We start from the raw sequence: 15,030 nt of genomic DNA, 5'->3' as shown, positions 1-15,030 counted from the left end.
AGTCTTTTGGAGTAAAAAATACTGCGACACAAACATTTACACAAATACGGTTTCATCCTGAGGAGACACCAGCGCAGACTGAATGGCTGGGTCATACATAAAGTTCCTCTCTAAAATCTTACATAATTCTCTCTATCGACTGAGTTCGTCAAGCGCAGTGATACATCATAATGCCAAGAATTGCACCAGTTTTATGAATTTACCACTATAGTCCACTTATATCAATCACGTCCATATCATTACCGTATATTACCTGGATTTTCATCATAATGTGCACTCAAAGGCTTGTGATAAAAACCACTCGGTTTACTTTTGCCTTGGACTCGGTATGAAAACAGTGTTATAAGGTAATTTTTGGCTGCATAGAATATTATTTGCCAATGAATTTCCTTCATTTGGCGCAGGTTGACATCGCCCACATCACTGGTGGAAGAAATTCAAGGACAGAGAGAGAGAGAGAGAGAGAGAGAGACTACTGTACTTTACGCTATCTTCCACTACACCCTAACCTAACCTTCCATTCCTACCTCACCTTTCCCTGACACACACACACACACACACACACACACACACACCGCCCTCCTGACATTTTAGGGAACTGATTGCTGACTCGACCCAAAGACCTTCATTGTATACTGCCACACGGACGACCTCGCTGCTGTTGGGGAGAGAGAGAGAGTTACGTAGATACATGGTCCACACAGACATTACGGCCTCTACCATACTGTCATGCCTTATCGCTAATACGTACTTATGCTCTAGTCGCAGACGTGGACGAGAAGGATAGTACAGCAGAAAGCTCCCCCTCCCCCTCCAAACACACTGGAATTTGTTGTTCAGGAAAAACGTGAGAAGCAGCACATGACAGTTAAAAGACCTGAGGGAAGTTTCGTAGGATCGGCAGTAGTGGCAGAATGACAATTGAAAAGCTAAACATACAGCCACATATTAATACTAGTCTTGTTTTATGAATGCACCTTTTTTTTTATTCTTTTTTATTTTAAGGGCTGAGTAGGAAAGGTGATTCCCAGCTCATTTTTAAGTTAATTGCAGTTGATATGTACTTTACATACAAACGTACTGTGCAGGCGAACAGTAAGTTACACTTTTTATTGCTGTATGTATGTATGTACTGTATCTCTCTCTCTCTCTCTCTCTCTCTCTCTCTCTCTCTCTCTCTCTATTTATATATATATATATATATATATATATATATATATATATATATAGATATATATATAAATTTATCTATATATATAAATATATATATATATATATATATTACGTTAAGGAGAGGCGTATGAAGCATGATTGCAAGTTGGCCCTACATTGTCTCATGCCCCAAGGGAAGAGACAAGGATAAGGACAAGAGAGAGAGAGAGAGAGAGAGAGAGAGATACCAAGAAGCAGAGGCCAGCAAAAACAGTGGCAGTGAAGGAAACTTGAGCAACCTGAAGCAATGTTAACTGTTCCTCATACACCCCTTAGGACACACACACACACACACACACACACACACACACTAAACATCTCATCTCATCACACTGCCACCTTAGCTTCACCTCACTACACACTACCACACACTCTACCACTCCCCTATCACATTTCGTCACACCCTACCTCAACTCGCCATTCCTTGCCCCCACTGCCGTACCCTATTCTCTACCGCGCTGTACCACACTTTATCGCATCCTGGCACATCTTTCCACTCTCTTCCACACCCTGTCGCACACTACCACTTACTTTTATACTCTACCACATCCTATTACTCCCTACCACACTCTTTTACTCTCAACCACACTTTATCACACCTTAACATCCCCTAGCACACTTCACCTCGCACTACCATTCCCTGCATCACTCTACCATGCTCTTCTCCCCACAACCACGCTGCTTCTAACCCCACCCCACCGTACCACACTACTCCACGCCACATTCCTCAGCTTACCACTCCATACCACACCCTACCCCACTCTACTACGCTACACCACACCACACTCCACACCCAACCACACCATACCACACCACACCACACTGCATCACACACTACCACACCACACTCCACACCACACCACACCACATTGCATCACACACTACCACAGCACACCACACCACACTGCACCCCACCCCATCCCACCAGCTCACCCTGAACTACTTCCCTCTGTCTTCAATATGTCCACCTTGTCCCACTCAAGTTCGACCTGGCTTCATATAACCTAACTTAATCTAACTTAATGGATTTTAAATAATTTTCATTCCAGTCTAGTCTTGTGTCACCTGTCCAACCCACACCTAATCTAGCTTTACCAAAATTAAGGGTGTTGGTTTAGGATAAGGGTGTTGGCAGATTAGAATAAGGGTGTTGGCAGACAAGAATCACGTGTATGAGGGATGCTGAGTTGCCAGATGGTAAGTATTGCAAGGTCAGGCGTTGTCTGGAATTTACCACTCCCTCCACAACCATTCACTGACAAGAGACATTATGACAACACACGCAAAAAGAAAAAAAAAAAATGGTCAGTTATGTTTAAATAGTGAGGTACACACACACACACACACACACACACACACACACACACACACACACACACACACACACACACAATTGATGCAGAAATGAAGTTAAATGCGTCTGTCAGTACATCTTAAAACTTCAAAAACTGTGCTGGATATTGCATGAAGAAGTAGGAAGTGCAAATAGCCATGCATACTCGTGTACGTCTGTGAGGAAAATGAAGAAATAATCAGAAAACGTGATGAAACTGATGATGATGATGAGGAGGAGGAGGATGAAGGCTGGGGGGGGGGGGGTGATAGGGAGACAAAGTGAAAATGGATGAGGAAAAAGTGGTGGATCAAGAAACAGGGATTAGAAATAAATTTTTTTGTGCAGCCATTTCATATCTATCTATCTATCAAGAGAGATGTGTGTGTATATCTATCTATCTATCTATAAAGAGAGATGTATGCATGTCTGTCTATCTATCTATCTATCTATCTACATAAATCATATACATATACACATACTGTATATATATACCTGTATATACTGTAAATACAACGGAAAGGCAACCTGGCGTTGGTTTAGGTCATTATAGTCGAAAATATTAAGTATGTAGGACCCAGTCACCACCACCACTGAACTCATCTGCAACATACAAGGACGCAAAAAAAGAATTAAAAAAAGGCAGGAAAAAAGTCCCATCTTCCTTCTGACTAGGTATACAAGGTAGGATTTGAAGGTCCTCCTCCGCCTGTGTGTACAATATTTTCATGCTGAATTCCACCTCTCCCCCCCCCTCTCTCTCTCTGTTGATTACTGTGGTAGCACATAACAACAGACAGACGAAATAGGCTGTAATAGTCGCAACAGCAATAACCAGAAAATGAAATAACTGCATCTTATAACAAAAAGTCGAGAAAAAATAATTTGGTGGTAAGCTTATTTTCTTTTTTTTTTTGTTTTTTCTTTTTTTTTCTTTTTTTGGTCCGGGTACAAGAGGAGCTAGCGGGTATTTCAAACACCGGACACGAAGGCTGTGGGGGCAAAAAGTGGGTGTAGGCATCTCTCTCTCTCTCTCTCTCTCTCTCTCTCTCTCTCTCTCTCTCTCTCTCTCTCTCCAAACATTAAACTCATTAATTTCATCCTGCAGTGCACTGGGTTCACATGCAGATAAGCTTGGGGTTGCAGCTCATACTACTACTCCCTATAGCCTCTTTCTACCATTATTATAACAGCTACCAAATACTTCAAAGCCAAACTTGTGGAAATTTTAAAGTGACAGAATTCGACTAACAAAACTAATTCCCCCGTCCCGCCTCCCCCCAAAAAAAAGTTGATAATATTTTGACTACTTCCGTGGGAGATGAAATGGTTTGTTTATCTTGTTAGGTGAGGCGGGATAGTGACCTCGTCTATTTTAATCCAATCAGGTGAAGCTGGCTGGTGACGTCATATGCGTTTGTCCAGTCAGGTGAGGGCCCGCTGATGACGTCATGAGTGTTTCTCCAATCAGGTGGAGACCCGTAGTTGACGTCATGTGAGTTTAGCCAATCAGGGACAAGGTGAATCTCTACATCACACCTAACTGTTCCTGGCCTCAGCATCCATCACTTAACACGCCATTATAATTCAGTGAAGGTGTTCTGGATTGGTCAGCGCACTTTTTTTTTTTTTTTTTTTTTTTAGGTTAGTAAATGGACAGAAATAAACATTCTCCTTTTTCCTTGATCCTTTCAGTTCGATGTATAAATATTTTTTACATCTAGGTGATTTTAGTCCGAATGTGGAAGTGGCGGTATGTATCCTCCTCTTCGTCCTCCTCCTCCTCCTCCTCCTCTTCTTCCAATGTTTCTCAACCCGGCTCTACTCAACCTTCGCCATTCATAGGCCAAATCTAATTCTAACGGACTACTTCACAAATACAGTAACAAGGCCCTATGGAACGGTACTGTGCAGAGGTCGATGCAGTAGAAATAAAAAAGAAAGAAAAAGAAACGAAGATGGAGAAAAAAAGGAAGAAAAAAGGTAAAAAGAGAAAGAAGAAAATAGAAGAGAATAAAGAAAAAAACTAAATATCGTCATCTTTTTAGGTGGTCATGGCAGCAAGTTAAGGTCACATCCTCACCGAAAGCTTGCTGGTGCGGGTGGCTGAGGGCGGGAATTTTGCATAGTGACCGACCGATGGGCCGTCTGGACGCGGGCGGGTGCGGTCGAGAATTTCTTTGGATTACGGTGAGACAGAACTGTCGCGTATGGTATGGACGAGACCGTAGAAATTTTGACGGGGCAGGCAAAGATAGACTTGCAGTGGTGAAGGACTGGTAGGGGGTAGAATTGTCAAGGTGAGGTTTAATTCAAAGTTTTTTGTTTTTTTCCAAGAAGTAGAATAAGAAGAAAAGGAAGAGGAAGGTGATGATGACGGTGATTATGATGAAGAAAAGAAGAATAAGGTGACGATGATGGTGATTATGATGAGGTAGAAAGAGAAGAAGAATGAGATGATGATGATGAAGGAATGAAGAAGAAGAAGAATGAGATGATGATGATGATGATGATGAAGGAATGAAGAAGAAGAATGAGATGATGATGATGATGATGAAGGAATGAAGAAGAAGAAGAATGAGATGATGATGATGAAGGAATGAAGAAGAAGAAGAATGAGATGATGATGATGATGAAGCAGAAGAGATTAAGTACACGTTACTCTCGTACACTTGCAGGAAAAAAAAGAAAACACATCAAAATCGCCAACTAGCATATTACAGTATTTTGTTATTACTCCGTGCTTTGAGACGATTCGGTAACATGGTGTAAATGGCGACTGACTAGGAGAGTATACGCGAGTGGGAGGGCAGGAATAAGGTGCAGTAGGTCAAGGAGAAGGCGGAGGGGCACGGCAAAAGAGTACATGAGGGCGGGTGATGTGCAGTGGTCTTGGTGGGGGTGGTCGTGGATTAGGAATGTGGTGTGTCGGGGGTGGAGAGGGTCGTCGATGAGTAATGACTTAAAATGCTCCAAGCCCCATCTGTCGAGGCCACACCTACCACGCTGCGGCATTACTCGTAGACAGCAGGCACGCATAAACAGAGTTACATAGAGTTACAAACCACGAGCACCTCACAGCCTTTCCTTGGAGTCTTGATTTTAATATTAATAAACTTACTATCCAGCTGCAAAAGTTAAAGACTTAGAGAAGGTCCAGATATCACTTCTGCATCTCTTTTGTTTATATTATCCATTTCAGTTCATTTGAATTTTTCACTTATTTTGATATTTCAATACGCTAGATTAATTATCGTGTCCTTTGGCCTTCGGTTTGTTTTGGATACTTTTTTTATTTGCTTTATAATGTTGTTCATTATACAAATAGATAGATAGATAGATAGTATTTATACATTTTGCAATCGAGAGTCCCATCCAATAGAGGTGTCCATCATGGTGTTCTTGACCTTCGGAGGCAGTAGGGAAAAAGCTGCGTAGTACCCAGGATCGAGAAAGTAACTCTAGGAAGCTAATTTCCAATGTGCTATTCTCTCTCTCTCTCTCTACCTGTTTGTCTATCTAAGACGGCGTTAGATAAATTCCTCCAGCCACTTAATACGGTAACAGAGGAATGAAAATGAAAACCGGTTGCTTGACATTTGATATTTCCAGAAGGGGTGGGGTCTGGGTGGTGAGGAAAGCAGGGTGGGGAAATACGTGAGAGAGAGAGAGAGAGAGAGAGAGAGAGAGAGAGAGAGAGAGAGGGGGGGGGACTGACTGAATGAAAGAGCTTAATTAAACATGAAAGAAAATGTTAATAAGACAGCTTGAGCAAGTAATTAAACTGCAAGGCAAACTAAACTATTCCTCACCAATTCTAGCCTTACACAGCATTGCACAAAGCTCATCATAAAAACTCGACACATTATGCTAATCGAAAAATAAATAGTAATTCCTAAATAAGAAAACGCCTTGCAGGCTTAAATATCACGAAGGCTTAAAGAAAACGGATCTCAGTCCCTCCCCCATGTTCTATAGGCTTCAGGGGTGACTTCGCAGCACCTTTTTTATTTATTTGTATTTATTTATTTATTTTTTCCGTTCTGTTTATGATTCCTAGTGGTCTATTGGGTTAAGATGCTCCTACTTGAAAAGGCATGTAGAGATTTAACTTCGAGAGGTGACTGATGTTTGTTGTTCACTGACTGCAGCTCAAGAAAGAGTGAGGCTGGTCATCCTAAGCTTTGATGTCGGGAATGCACAACCTAGCCCCGGACCTTACACTTCTTATAAAAAAAAAAAAATGATGGAGGGAGGGCTGGCACAGTTGTAATATGTCTGAGAATTTATGCAGAAGGAAGTCTGTTTTGCTGTTGCTCTTTCATTTCTCTTTTTCTCCTTTTTTTGGCCTTTCTCATTTCTCATTTTTCTTTTTCCAATTTTTTCTTTTCTGTTTATATTATTTTCTTTTTATTTAGGAGAGGTTTTTTGAACTGGAGTGATGGAATATAGGCCTGTAGTATCCCTGGTTTAGGAGGCTCCCTAACACCTCTTCCTAAGCGATTTATTTCTTGATGTGGCTGGTTAATATCCTTGGGCAGTATGGCGATGTTTGAAGGATTTACGAGTGTATAAAACAGAATAGGACAGTAAGGTGTAATAAAGAATATAAATCGCTTAGGAAAAGGTGTTAGGGAGCTTCAGTAACCGACAAGAATACAAAGAATAGTCTCCATTAACCGCTTCAGTACTAGAGGAGTTTTATAAATTGAGGGAAAATGGTTTTAATATATCAAAAATAAACTAAACTAACGGATCATTGTAGTGAAGGGGATAATAATAGTCTGCACTGAGGTAGTTTTTTATTGTGGAAAAAAAAAATCGCCGAGGAAGAGGCATTGAGAAATCACCAAAATCAGAATAAAAGCTCTTCGTAACGCCATTCCTTTAGTGGTTTATTTTGCACACCATGACGCCTTGATATGACGTCTGGCGATGGATAGACAGACAAACAGGGAGACAGATAGATAGCCAGATAAGGAGGAAGACAGATAGATAGATAACAGAGATTAAGGATTTTTACACACACACACACACACACACACACACACACACACACACACACACACACACACACACACACACACACCTACAGAGAGAGAGAGAGAGAGAGAGAGAGAGAGAGTTTGACAGAAAGATATGGAGACACGGAAGCACAAGGGTGTGATAGGTCAGTGGTACACCTAGAAGAGGGTCAGGGAGATGCACACACACACACACACACACACACACACACACACACACACACACACACACACACACACACACACACACACACACACACACACACCTTTCATTCTTTCACTTTCTGCTGTCTGTTCTCTGTTGTTTTCTATTTGTTTTCTATGTGTCTATCTTTCTGTCTGTCTGTCTGTCAGTGTGTTGATCAGTCTAGTAATAATGCAGTCTGTCTATCAATAAATCGGACCGTCAATGAGTCAGTCTATCTGTCTATCTATTTATCATCTTGCTAGGTAACCCTCTGCTCGTCTTTTTGTTTGTCAGTATGTATGTATGTATGTGTGTATGTACTTGTGAACATGTATGTATGTATGTGTGTACTCGTAAGCATGTATGTATGTATGTATGTACTCTTATGTATGTATGTATGTGTGTATGTGTCTTATAAGCCGGCTTGCATGTGTGGGCATCTTTGGTTTGGTCCTTTAGGGTAGAGCTGTTTTGATGGGGGATTGACCCGCCCCCACCCATGCTTAGGACAAAGGTATCAGTGAGGGGAAACTTGCAATATAGAGTGTTGTGTTGGAGTGGCAGAAGTTGTGAGTGAGAGGAGTAATGTGTCATCCAGGTATCGTGGACAGGTAAATGAGAACACATGTAAGGACATACTGCTCTCCACCTGTTAATTGCCGCCCTCACCTGGGATTCAACTCACTTCCAAATTAGTCTCAGTCAAGTTATTTAAGTCCATTGATTATCTACCGGAACTTGTTGAACTACCATTCGTACCCCCCCTCCTCTCTCTCTCTCTCTCTCTCTCCACCCGTCTAAACTAGGTCAGGTCACTAGACACGCCTTGACCCCTACTCCACTGACCTGTCCTCCACACTCCCCCCTTCCCGTCCGTACTCTGGTGCTTCCGTCTTTATTATTTATTTTCAGAAATTATTTTCTTCCTCTCCTCTCCCACTCCCTTCCGCCACTCAGTCATCCTCTCTCTCTCTCTCTCTCTCTCTCTCTCTCTCTCTCTCTCTCTCTCTCTCTCTCTCTCTCGTGTATAATTTCATTCATACATTTTTATAATAATTAATACCTATAATCATAACAATTATTTCTGCACCTACAACCTTGGCAGCTTTATTGTGTATTACGATGCAATCCTTCATCAATATTACTCATTTTTATCTTTTCCTGAAATTCCTTTAACTAATTTGGTTTATTCTTTCACAACTTTAATTTCACTTTCACCCTTGGCTTTATAATCGTGGCACTGATGTCTTGATTTTGTGGGGAAACAACTATTTATTTTTGCGTAGTCACAAGGTAAGAATCATCATCATCATCATCATAACCATCACCATCATCATCATCATCATCATCATTAACATCATCATCAGTGTTATCATCATTGTCATTGTGTTAATTATTGCCATCCTTATCTTTTTTTTTTTATCGTTAGTATTCTAACCCCATTCCCAGTAATACATGGGGGGAAAAGGGGAAAAGAAAAACCAGAAATAGAAGACTGCAGTGATTCTTCTGATTTGACGAAGCTCCTTAACCCCTTTTAGCTCAATTGATGGCCAGATGTAGTCAGATGGGAGGGTTGATTTGACTAGTAACCAAGGAGACTAGTTTTTCCCTCATAATTAAGGCTCATCCAGCTTCACACAACCACTACTTTGGCCCTATCTTCTTCGGGTAAGGACATTCCCTAACATCTCTCTCTAAGCAGTTTATTTTGTTTATTACTCCTTACTGTTCTCTTCTTTGTCATTTAAATAATTGAAATACCGCCATACTCAGCACAGATAACACAGATTGATATTAACCAGCCGTATTAAAAATAAATCGCTAAGAAAGAGATGCTAGGGAGCTTCCTTAACTGACGAGAATACGGGCCTCCGTATTCTAGTTATGGAAGTGGCCCAGTTCCATCTGAAAAAATAAAAATGAAAATAAACAGATATTCCAAAAGTGCAAGACGAAACTGACCACACATTCTTTTAAACTGTCGGTTCCATCCTCGCAAAATAAATCAAGAGCTACGAAGCATTCAGAGAGCGCATACCTCCGTCAACGCAAGTAAAGTGTACCGTTGTAATTCCTCTTTCCTACCAGACGAATGCTTTTACCATCTCACACACACTGTTAATTCTACGGTCTAAGTCTGCCCTGTTTTGCACAATCTCAGACAGCATATTTCTGCCAATCCCACAAAAATTTACGATTTATTCTCTCATACTAATCTAGACCCACCTCAAAATCTAGTCAACTCATCCTTGACCCTCTGCCCACCTATCCACCAAGTATCATTGAATTCCGATAAGAACTTTTGAAATATCGTGTACATAAACAGAAACAGATGAATACATAACCCCCGTCCAACGTCGCTAGCACAGGGAATAAAATAAATAAATAAATAAATGTTTCACTGTACTAATTTAAACTCTGATTTTTATACCCCCAATCCAACCCTGTCCAGAGACCACAGACTGTCTCTAGATGGCCTGAATTGCCTTTGCGTCACTGGAGAAAATGCGGCATGGTGAACAGGGCGGTAGTGATTGCCTTGTACTTGTAAGGTCTGATGTTCCAGCCTCTGCAAAGTTACCCATACCATAGGTAGATAAATAGATAGACAGATAGATTAATTAGATAGGTAGATGGTGGGATAGATAAAGTATGTGCATACAGAGAGAGAGAGAGAGAGAGAGAGAGAGAGAGAGAGCAAGGTGTATTTTGTGTGTGCGTAAGGTCAGCAGGTACTGAGTGTGTGTAGACCGCCAGCATCTCAGGCAATAAAGGTCAAAGGGCGAGGTCAGTGGTCACCTGTCTGCATTTTACTCTCCTTAGCCCACTATTTATTTTTTTTACATGTGCTTTGGTTTATTGTCTATGTTTATTATTGATTTATTGATGCACTCACTCACTCTCTCTCTCTCTCTCTCTCTCTCTCTCTCTCTCTCTCTCTCTCCCTCTCTCATTCTCATCTTACCTGCTCTGTGTTCGTTTCAGTCTGTGTATCTGTCTGTCTGTCGGTTGAAAAAAAAAGAAATGGAGACAGACGGAACTGCTCGAAATTTTGAACGACTGAAAATTATTAAAACAAATAATCAGATTTTAGGTCAAAAATGTCAAAGATCAAGGTCACAGAGCAAGGTCAAACGTTTAGTCTCTTCATTGATTTATTCCTGTGTTAAATATGTAGAGTGTGGATGTTGCACTCTGAGTATTTTGTTATTGAATTTATTTTGTTATTAATTTTATTTTGGATTTTTCGTTTCTAAACTCCAATTGATTTCCACTCTATTTTTTATACATATATTACTGGAGAGACTGGATATTAACCGGAACTACAGCATCAGTAATTATACCGGATTATAAGGACTTTCCTGTATGCCGAATGAAATTGGTAAGTAGCTAGAGTGCAGTAGAGATGGCGTCGTCGTACTGAGAGGGTTAAGATTACATGTTCTCTGACAATTCGGAAATAAGTAAATGAATATCCATAAACAAAAATGGGTCAGTGCCATTGCGTCCTTCATCAGTGCCATTGTGTCCCTCCTCTTTACTACCCCTCTCCTCTTCCTAACTGCTCCCCCCTTCCCCCTTCTCTCCCGTTTGTAATATGAATACAGTATAAAACGATTGAATGGTTTATATTTCAATATTTCAAAGAGAGAGAGAGAGAGAGAGAGAGAGAGAGAGAGAGAGAGAGAGAGAGAGTTATATACATGATGGATTACAGAGAAAACATGAAAGAAAAAGTGAATCACAATCATTTCACACATGTAAACCGAACATTATATCTCTGAACGACAAAAATAGGCTTCATAATGATGATTCGATGTATAATACCTATGAAGCAGGTATGTAACTTTAAAGTTGGAGCACTTTTACTTTGCCCCTTTATGCAAAAATATCCTACTGGTATGAACATCTTTCGAGAAAAAATTAGCTTGGCCTTGGTGAATAATTGTTTGGAGAGGAAGATAGGATGGAAGAAATTTCAGATAATATTTTGTGAATTCAAGAAGAAAAAATATGGGAAAAGCAAATCTCAGTCAAGCAAAAAAAAAAAAAAAAAAAAAAAAGGTAGATGGAGTTTTGAAAAATGCAATACCGTTGACTATGAGTCGGTGGCGGAGTGTGTTTACGGACAGTGTGTTGTGGTGCGATTAATTCCATGTTTCGTGGATATTTGTTGTCTCTGGATTACCGTGGTGTGACATGTGTGACAGTAATACCTAAAAGGAGGCTGGAATATATGAGACTGGTTAACTGTGCTAAAATGTCTGTGGGCAGATGAAACACTAACTTAAACTTCAGTGTAGACTCGAAGAACACATGGGGAACTTTGTCATTTGCGAACAAACTCAAAATTACGTACCGTAGGAAACTCACATGTGATACTAAAGAGCAAGTGGTGGATAATTGTGGAGTGAGTGAAAAGTATTTGTGTGACTTGATATCAGTGCAAGTTGTTTTTTGAGGTACTATAAACGTTAATTGCCCAGCACAATTTATTTTTATTCTGATCACAGCCAACTAAATTAAGCTGTACAGTCTGTGCTTATCCTGAAAGACAGCTGGCAAGTTCAAGGACAGGACTGGCCAGGAGATCCATGGAAATTGCTGCATCCAGTGAAGGTAAGTAACTGTTGTGAATGTATTTTGCTGCTGGTGCACCCTAACGTATAATGGTAAATTTTGAGTAGCGTAGGCAATTGAGAAGAATCCTAATACCACACTGTTTTTTAGAGAAGTTGAATTTTGGGTAACCATTGACACAACCTGGCCGCACTATGGGGTGGTACTACTACTCTGCGGCCAGGTTGTGTTAGGAAGAATACTGCCACCGTATTCCCTGCGTGTCGTAAAAGGCGACTAAAAGGGGCGGGGTGAGGGGACTAGGGACCCCCTCCTCTGTTTTGTAGTTCCTAAAAAGAGACAGGCCAGAGAAAGGGATGGGGGATGGAGTTATCCCCGTACCCTGAAGATTGGGTCTGTGAATGTGCGTGGATGTAGTACGATTGAGGCTAAAAGGGAGGAGATTGGGAGAATGTTTGTGAGAAGAAAGTTGGATGTGTTAGCTTTGAGTGAAACGAAGATGAAAGGGAAGGGGGAATCTATGTTTGGAAGTGTGAATGGAAGATTGTCAGGTGTTGATAGAGGAAGGGCAAGAGAAGGTGTGGCCTTGTTAGTGAGTCCGGAAGTTCAGCAATGTGTGATTGAATGGAAGGAGGTGTCATCGAGACTGATGTGGGTGAAAGCGAAATTTGAACGTGAGTTGTGGGTGTTTGTGAGTGCATATGGGCCTGGTAGTGAAAGGGATGAACAAGAGAGGGAGTCTTTCTGGAATGATGTTGATGAGTGTCTGCAGAGTTTTGAAGCGAATGTGAATGTGGTAATGATGGGAGATCTGAATGCTAGAGTGGGAAATGTAGCAGTTGAAGGCGTAGTTGGTATGCATGGTGTGCCTGGAAGAAATGAAAATGGGGAACGAATGATAGCGATGTGTGTTGAGCGAGAGATGGTGATTGGGAATACGCTGTTTGAGAAGAAAGATATTTATAAGTATACATGGGTGAGACAGGAGGGTGGAAGGGTTGTTGATAGAGCCTTGATGGACTATGTGGTTGTGTCTAGGAATGTAATAGGAAGATTGTTGGATGTGAGAGTTCTGAGAGGGGAGGGTGGAGGTATGTCTGACCACTACCTGGTGGAGGGAAAGTTAAGAGTAGGTAAGAGATGGATGAGAGCTAGGAGGGTTAGGTGTGGCAGGGAGGTTTTGAAAGTGAGTGAGTTGGATAAAAGAGAGAAAAAGATAGAGTATCAGGAGAAATTGAAAGATGAGTGGAACGCAGTGAAAGATCGGGAAAATGGCAGCGTGGAGGAGGAATGGCAGTTGTTTAAGAGTGCTGTGGTGGGGCATGCAGAAGAGGTGTGTGGTGTGAGACGTGTGGGTGGTGGTGTAAGAAAAGGAAGTGAATGGTGGTGCGAGGAAGTAAGTATGGCTGTCGCTGAGAAGAGACGTGCATATGAAGTGTGGCTGCAGAGGAAGGATGAGATGTCATATGAAAGGTATAAGGAGAAGAGGAATAGAGCGAGAAGGGCTGTGCGTGATGCTAAAGTGGCAGCAGATGAGAGGTGGGGTAGGCGGCTGACAGAGAATTTTCAGCAGAATAAGAAAATGTTTTGGAAGGAGGTGAAAAGGGTGTGAAAGGGAGAGTCTGGGAAGGAAGAACGAGTAAAAGCAGAGGATGGAAGGATGTTAATTGAGATGGATGCAGTAAGGAAGAGATGGGCAGAGTATTTTGAAAGATTTTTAAATGTAGAGGAGGAAAGGGTGGCTGAGATTGTGGCGGATGGAAGGGTGCAAGGAATAAATGTGTTGGGAGAGTTGAATGATTCTTTGATCACGAAGGAGGAAGTGGAGAAGGCAGTAAAGGAGATGAAAGCAGGGAACTGCAGGTATGGATGGGTGTGCTGTGGAATGCCTGAAGGGTGGTGGAGTGACTATTGTTGACTGGTTAGTAAGATTGTTGAATGTGTGCTTTGAGAAAGGTATGGTGCCAATTGACTGGGCAAGTGCTTGTGTGGTCCCGTTGTATAAAGGCAAGGGTGATAAGTATGAATGTACTAGCTTTAGGGGTATAAGTCTGTTGAGTGTTGTAGGTAAGGTGTATGGTAGAGTGTTAATTATGAGAGTTAGAGAGGGTACAGAGGGAGTAATTAGTGATGAGCAGTGTGGCTTTAGGAGAGGGAGGGGATGCGTTGATCAGGTGTTTGCTGTGAGACAAGTGTGTGAAAAGTATTTAGCGAAAGGCAAGGATGTGTTTTGGGCATTTATGGATTTAGAGAAAGTGTATGATAGAATTGATAGGGAGGCTTTGTGGACTGTTTTAAGATTGTATGGACTTGATGGTAGGTTACTAAAAGGGGTGAAAAGTTTTTATGTAAATAGTAGAGCGTGTGTAAGAGTGGGAAATGCTGTGAGTGATTGGTTTCCCGTGAGAGTGGGGCTGCGACAGGGATGTGTGATGTCGCCTTGGTTGTTTAATATTTACATGGATGGTGTTGTAAGGGAGGTGAATGCAAGAGTTTTAGGTGGTCTGAGTCTGGTAAATGTTGATGGAGGAGAGTGGAATCTGAAGCAGCTGCTGTTTGCAGATGATACTGCACTGGTGACTGATTCAGAGGAGAGATTGAGAGAGTTGGTAGAGGAGTTTGGAAGGGTGTGTGAAAGGAGGAAATTGAAAGTAAATGAGAATAAGAGTAAAGTGATGAAGTGTACGAGG

Source organism: Coenobita brevimanus, chromosome 1 (assembly GCF_032717465.1).
Source record: "Coenobita brevimanus isolate Jiangsu-jjx chromosome 1, ASM3271746v2, whole genome shotgun sequence".
Taxonomy (NCBI): domain Eukaryota; kingdom Metazoa; phylum Arthropoda; class Malacostraca; order Decapoda; family Coenobitidae; genus Coenobita; species Coenobita brevimanus.
This window is presented reverse-complemented; position numbering follows the sequence as displayed.